Raw genomic sequence first — 8,381 nt, 5'->3', positions numbered from 1 at the left:
CTTTCTCTGTAATCATAAAACAATACATTTTACTTGATCCAAACTAAGATATAATTAATTGGCGCAAAACATTCCTACTGGGTAGTACAGATGCTAATTGCGGAAAGACCCGTTGTCCGGAAAACCCCAGGTCTCGAGCATTCTGAATAATAGATCCCATACCTGTAAAGAAAATTAAAAAAATATATGGTTAAAAAATATCACAAACCAATCCATATGCATTCACAGCTGGTCACAAGTCAGGCTTTATACCAGTGGTTATCTGACTTTTTGGTTCAAACCTGCCCTTGGAGGTCTAAATTTTGGTCAGTTCAAAACAAAGGTTACAGACATAAGAAAATCTTTTAGTATCAGTCTTTCAGATGTTGTTCCATGAATATCTAAGATAGCAAATAAATGCTCATATGAAATCTCATCCTAACCTCCATAGTTATATTTAGGAGAGCAAACACAACCTTTGCAATGAATCCTATAACCCTGAACCCTGACAATAAAGATAACTCATCATCAAATGAAAAAGAATCCATGAATTCAAAGTTTGCATTCACTGTGACATTAAGGTGGTTATCTTGGTTAGAAGCCTTTTTCAGAAGGCAGGTTTAAACATCTTTTCCTAACAAAAAGTGTATTGCAATCTGTTATTACTATGTTATTTAAATATTTAGAGTCATAGAGGAATGCTCTTGAGAGTGTTTACAATTCGGATAAAGCACTAAAAGTAAAATATATAATAAAAATACAATATTTTGCATTAATGTTGCTTTCTGGCGGAGATGTATGCTGGATAAAATCATTTTAATATGAACATTTCCATGTATGCTTTACTGAAAATCTGAAATCTGAAACGTGGAAAAGGAAATATAGAACTAGTAAAATGTTTAAGAGAAAAATTTATAATATATGGCAAATTTGCTATACGTGCTATATGGCAAATTTGTCAAAATAAAATCGAATATTTGATGTCATTCAGTCCCAAACTTTTTTGTAAGGAAGAACTAGATGGCACATCAATATAACATTCATAATGTGGGAAATAGCTATTGCTTATAAGTGCTGGAAAGGACAAGCAAGGTTGCTCATAAATATATAAGAATCTGGATGGCAATTTCTCACTTATAATTAGGTGGTTTAGAGATTTTAATCATTAACCTAAAAACATGGATTTAATTTAGCGTCTCTGTTAGTCACATGAAAACACACCTCTGTTGTTTTCTTTTACTCTTAATATTCAGGCAATATCATTCAGTGTGCTAACTGCTCCTACTACATACCTGGTGAATAAAACCATGGCATGCATAAATAAGGAAAAAACATGAGAGAAATTCAAAGAGATTAAACTTTCAGCTTTCCGATTCCAGCTGCACAGGTTTGATAATGGAGATAATGGCAGCAGATAGCAAAATAGGCAAATGAAACTCCTTTCATAACGAGAAGTGGCAGTTCTTCGTCATGGAATAGATATTTGTTTGGGACAATCTATTGTAAATGTATTGCATGGATAGTTTATAGTGATAATAAAGCATATAATAAAGGAACTAATCGTACTGGCCTTGGGAGGGAATGTCTGTCTTAAACATATTCTCATGAAGTAAAAAATTAGGGAGGGGGGCAGGAAACATTCCTGAATATAGAGGTCGATTGCGAATGCAAATGGAGTGCAAAAAAAAAAACAGTCGTATATTGCAATGATTTTACCCATAATACAGTATTTTTCCCCATAACTGCAGCATTATTCTGGCTGCTCTATGGGGCAAATTCACTAAAGGGAGATTTTTCACCTGCGAAGGCTTCACCACACTTTGCATCACTTCAAAAGGTGCAAATTCGCTACCGCTATGCAAATTCACTAAGATGCAAAAATTGCATCTCGGTAGCTGAACGCTGGCAAAGTTTCTCTAGCTTAAATTTGTCAGTGCAAGCATTTCATATGGAGCTTTCGTTTACGTTCATTTCTGCCTAGCGAAACTTCGTTAGTACATGTGCACTTAGGTCAATTTGAATAGGGCGGGTACATGTAGATCATATATACAGTATATTTTTTTTATTAATGATGTTGGTGAAATTGCTTGAAGTAGCCACTTATTACTAAAAATGTTCAAGAAAGCAAAATAAAGACAAAAGAGATCATGTAATGCAAAAAATTTTAGCAGTCACAACTCAATAACTTTCAACTTTCAATAAAATCCCACCTTAAAATATGAAAAAACGCCAGTGTTTTTTTTTTTTAATTTTTCTAACTTTTTGACATACAGGATATGATGTCACTGACATAAGATTGAGGAGGATGTAGCTTCATCTTATTTGCCAGGTCTAAGCTACCGATGTAGACTCTGGGAAAGGGGTAACACAATGGAAAATGTGCACTTTAATGAATTTGCAGTGTAACGTTCATTCACCTGAGCGAAACTGCAATAGCGACGGTTTCTTTGATATCGAATTTTCCTCTATACCTATAAGTAAATTGGCAATGTCCCTGCGGATTGGATTTCTGGCGAATTTTCCCTAGCGTCGGCCACTTCGCCATTTATTAAATCTGCCCCTTAGAGTTGCAGCCTCCCCCTGACAAAGTTGCGTCTTGCATTTGTGAGGGCTGTATCAAAAACGATTCACTGAATGCTAGTCTGGTGCATCAACTGCTTGAACCTGCTGTTAGAACCACCCTGAAAGTGCAGTTGCACACCATTCTTTAGAATAAACAGCATGAACACATTGGCAACAATAGGGAAGTGCACGAGCATGTTTAAATGCAATATGCAGGCTCCATTGCATCTGCACTGGCAGGTTTGTCCGTAAATAATATCTAATGTCTGTTAAATTTGCAGGTTAAGGAATTACCAGTTTTATAATTACTGGGGTACAGGGGGTGATTATACCCAGGTCCGCACCCACTTGGGACCCACCTGAGCCACTATAAAGCACTATTGTTAACTGGATGTAAAGAGATTTTTCCCCGGCAGGCAAGGAACGTGAGTCCTGAGGGGGAACCAGGCAACAGTAATTATGTCACTGGGGATCACTATAGATAAATAACTAAAATATTATTAGGGATTGTTTCAGAAGAGTCTTTTGCAAGAATGAAAGACACAAGAGCAAGTGCAAAGCACTCATTGCATACACATACAAACTATTTGTGCCCATACATGTTCCTATCAAATGTGTGTAGCGCCATGGTCCAGGTTTACCCTGCTTTGATAATTTGCACATGGAGAAGAATTAGCCCCCCTGGAAGTAACACCTGCCTTAAAGAAGAAACACATCGCTTCCATGGGTTTGTTAATTGGGACAAACGTTATATTCTGCTGTATTTTACCATTATAGTATAATAAATCAGTATCATGTGAAATTATATACTGTACATGCTGTTTTAGCCAATACATCTTTCCACTGGCTAAACAGACACTGTACAAGATGGCCGCATATGTGGATGACTAAATTGCACTGACCCACTTTTTTATCTCTGTAGGCTAAATGACCAAGATTCCATCAGAGGCTATGTTAAATCCGCCTGCCAATCTGCCAGTGTTGTTCATGGTAAAATAAAGTGGCTAAACAAAAAACTTACACAGTCACAAAAGTCACAAAAAACTTACACAGGAGTTGCCACCAAGGAGCATATCCAGGCATCCAGTGAACTAGCCACTAATAGCCATAAAAAAGATAGACATACTGAGAAATGCTAATAAAGGCAGAGTGGTTTATACCATGACTACTAACATATAAACACTCCATCACAGGTATGTAAAAGTGACAAATACTATGTCCCCCCCTCAAACTCTTCTACTTTTGACAGCTGTACACCATGGGGGTTATTTACTAAAATCCGATTTTAACATTTTTAAAGCTCAACCAAACTCCCATCCACGATTGTACCTTATTTATCATTAAAATAATTTTAAAAAATGGTTCAGGAAAAAACTCGATAAAATCGAACAAAAACTGAAATCATACAATTTTTCCGGGTTATCAGGCAAAAAACCCAGTGCAAACTACAATATGTTCAAATGAGGATAGGGACATTTGCCATTAAGTTATACATGACCTCAACAGCCTTTTGCAGCATCAGGGTATAATAAATCTAAAAAAAATTGATTTTTTTTTTCCACCAAAAAATCTAGTTTTTGCCCCAAAAAGGCAGACTGTAAAAATCAAGTAATAGTAAATAACCCCCTTATGTTTGAACAGAAGCAAATCCAGTTCAAACATAAGGAAATTATCTGTATAAACTGTTGGACTTGAATCTTAATCAAACATGTATGAATATAAATGATTTCTTAAACCGCTTTATTATATGACTCTTACTGAAGCATCATGGGAGTCGTGTGCTGTTTGACTACTGTAATTTGTCACAATTTCCAAGGTTTTTTTTTCCTGGGGGAACGAAGTAGCTAAATGCAAAACTTAAAGCAGATTTAAATAAATAAATGAGTGAAAAGGGTTGCCAGTCTCTTCACTATTAATCCGGTTAAATATTCACAAAAGCAGATTTGCACATTAATAAGACCATTGCATAACATTGACATAACTGACCTTTTCGGATTGGGGCATTTGGGAAATCCAGTATAGTGCATTATGTAGTATTTCTTTTACATGACTACTAGGCTTACAAAGAATACAATTCTTTTCACTGGAATGTGTTTTCATTGACAGTGTATTCAGATGCTAATTCCCCTTTCGTTTCTAAATACAGGAGGGTAACTGCTGCAAATAATATGACTGTTGAATCACAGCTGCATAGCTCAAAGAGATGAGGCGTTAAGCTGTGCCTGAATCGAGATTACGTTAGTGTGATGAGCAAGGGCCTCATATGCTGGGCACATTATTAAATGCAAACAAAAAAATGTGACTGACATCTTACATTTCTATCACAATGTACTGAGCACTGCAATTTATTACATTTTAATTACTTTTCCCTTAGATTATACTGCTAGAAGTAGGGCAGATTATAATGTACCCGCCTCTGATAAAATATGCCATAGGCTGGTTTGTGGCTCTGATTGATACTGATGCAGGGGCGTAACTACAGAGGAAGCAGACCCTGCGGCTGCAGGGGGGCCCAGGAGGTACAGGGGGCCCCATGAGGCTCTCATTGATGAGCAATTTGAACATATATTGGTAAAACAGGACAAACACTGGATATGTTGGGGGCCCTAAAATTAATTTGCTGTGGGGCCCAGCAACATCTAGTTACGCCACTGTACTGATGTTAAGCCAATAGAAATCATGCTAGCAGGCAAGTCCTATAACATCATTTTCAATATCAAAGTGTGCTTAGTAATGATACAGTAAGTATCCTGTGGCATTCTCTAATCTGTCTGCATGGGTGACAGCGGACAGCACCTCCAGCATTTCCCAGGTAGTGTCCCAACATGGCTTTAAACAAAGGAGCCTGAAGGGCAATTTTAATTATCTTCTCATACTGTTGAAACACCAAGACCAGGCCCAAAAACAGGAATATTTCCTTTTATAACACTAGGGTTACCACCTTTTAAAAAAAAAAATTACCGGCCATGGTGGGGGGCGGAAAAGAAAGGGGCGGGGCGTGACGCAAAAAGGGGCGGAGCCGATGAGAGGCACCTCAAAAGGGGCGGATCCACAGGGAGTAGCGTCACAAAATGGGCAGAGCCATGGGAGTAGCGTCACAAAAGGGGCGGGGCCACCGCCCGAAGCCGACGAAAATGTACGTTTTCATCGGCGGGCAGGGAATTTTGCAAATGGTATTACAAATTACCGGTAGCTACATTGCCTGTAAATTTGTAATACCAGCCCCAGCCCTGGCAGGTGTTTTACTGGCTAGGCCGGTAAAATACCGGCCGGGTGGCAACCCTATCCAACACCAACTTTTGACTTTATTTTCCTTCTGAAAATTCCAACACAAACAGCCTTAATGATGGTGTTTGATTCTCAATGTTAGCTGGCAGTTTCAGATGTACATACTCACATGTAGGAGCAGATTTATTAAGGTTAGAATTGGAAATTTGAATTCGAGTTTTAGGGTTGGATTTTTTTTCAAAGCTCACAAATTTGATTTGGCAATAATCCAAACTCGAATTAGAATTCGAGATTTATCATACCTGGACCCTCAAATTCAACTATATGCCATGTAAAACCTACCCGAGATTTTGTAGAAGTCAATTGCAGAGGTCCAGTGACTCATTTGAAGATGTTCATATCCTTTCTGTCATTCGCGTTTTCTTAGGAGAAAAAACTCAATTCAAGTTTAGTCGAATTCCATTCGAATTAGATTTGAGTTTTTGGGTCAGTAATATTTGTTCGAGTTTTAGATATTCAAGTTTTTTCTTAAATGAGATACTTTTCGAATTTCAAGGTCTTTCGAGTTAATTTGAATTTAAAAAAACTCTAATATTTCGACCTTTGATAAAATTAACCCATGGGGCAGATTTATCAAGGGTCGAAGTGAAGATTCACATTAAAAAAATGTTGAATTAGATTTGAATTCAAAAAAATTTTTAAATTCGAATATAGAAATTTATCATGTACTGTCTCTTTAAAAATTTGACTTCGACCAATCACCATCTAAAACCTGCCTATGGGGGACCTTGTAGAACCTATTTGGAGTCAACTGGTGGACTTTGAAAAATCAAAGTTTTTTTAAAAAAAAAACTTTGAATCAAATTTGATCGAATATGATGTTATTTTGATTCATATGATCCAGATTCAAAAACCTTATTATATTAAGGTTACAGATACAGTATATGAAAACATAGTAGTAACTGTTACTTTACTATAGTTACTGGGATATCCAACATAGTAAATACTGTAAGTATTCACTGTCAAATGTAACCCTATTTAGCTATCATACTGGACTCCAACTTCAGTTGCTTTGTGCCCATCTTGGTGGCCAGTCCCAGGATAAGGGAAAAAGGAATGGGATGACAAATACAAACAAATAAACCAGTGGCCAATTAATTTTGTAGCCCAATTCACAACATCCAGGACATTTAAAAGGGACTTTTAAAAATTTGTGTATTCAAAGCTTAAATGAGTTTGAAAAAAATACCTTTGCTTCTAGACCTTTGATTTATTTCCCATTGTGAAATATGAAGTAAACTTTGGCATTATTTCATAGTACCCTGTAAAAAAAGATAATCTCTTTTGCTTTAATTTAACACCAGACATCTAGGCTTTTCACACCCATTTTCTAACAAACTATCCCATGTTACCTCCTTTGATCACATTCCTTTCAGATGATTCCCATTTGCAATTTATTACCGCTTGTTACATTCCATGCTGCATTGGATAAACAATATGTCTGCACCTTGTGTGTATAGTTACCAGTTTTCTAAACCTACTTCTAAAAAAGGGACCACAGTATACCATAATATTGTAACATACATGTTTATTTCTTAGTTACTCAGTAAGGACACTTATGGTATTTTAAACACTGCATGGCAATAAAAGAGCATCATCTCATTTCCCAATTTGTAGGGTAAGTAAAGTTACCCAGACAAGATTGTCACCCCTTCTAGCACAGACATTCCAATAATCCTTTATTGAGAATCAATTTTCAGCATAATATTGATCAATGTTATTTTCTCTGAGAAGATTGTAACTATAAAAATGCATTGATGTTTGAAGGGTTCTGTGGACAAGAAAAAAGATGTAGGGTCAGTATGGTACCAGCTCCAAGTCCTTACCAATCTATCAGCTTCTTATAACACCAATTAAAAGAAATTACCCCTGCTTCATCCATCTTTTTAAAACTATCTGCTAGAATTTAAAGCACTTTTAGCAAGTCCTTAAAGGAGCTAATTAAATCAGGTAGATAATGATAGTAGTATCACCAATACAAGAGACGCTCCAGTTTCTAAAGCTGATACAGTTATTAATATTACTGATAAGGCAGCCAATTCCAAAATGTTTGTTCTTCCATTGTACAGTTGGAGCAATCATCTTAGTTATGATGTAGCAAATGACTTCACCATACTGAATATGTGCATAGCAGCAAAATACAACCCACAGAAAACAGCATCAAATTTCTCAACTATGCATTTTTTGCAACCTAGTCCACATTTATGGTTTATGTTAGTGCTTGCACTATAGGAATTGTTTTTGATATACTATTTTGGATACGGATATATAGCGACAGTATACAGGTATGTAACCTGTTACCCAGAATGCTTGGGATCTGGGGGTTTTCCATATAAGGGATCTTTTAGTCATTTGGACCAACATACCTTAAGTCTGCTAAACTGGATAATGGATCCCATACTTGTAGAAACATTCACCAGTGGAGAAATAAGTACTGTAAATCATTTTGTAACAAACACAGTAAACTGCTACAATGCATCCTGCTCCCTATCTCCTAATTATATTTCCCTTGCCTGTTTGAGTGAAACACGAGTCCATTTATGTGTTTCCCA

Source organism: Xenopus laevis, chromosome 6L (genome assembly GCF_017654675.1).
Source record: "Xenopus laevis strain J_2021 chromosome 6L, Xenopus_laevis_v10.1, whole genome shotgun sequence".
Lineage (NCBI taxonomy): Eukaryota > Metazoa > Chordata > Amphibia > Anura > Pipidae > Xenopus > Xenopus laevis.
The sequence above is the reverse complement of the archived record's forward strand: the minus strand, read 5'-3'. Positions refer to the sequence as shown.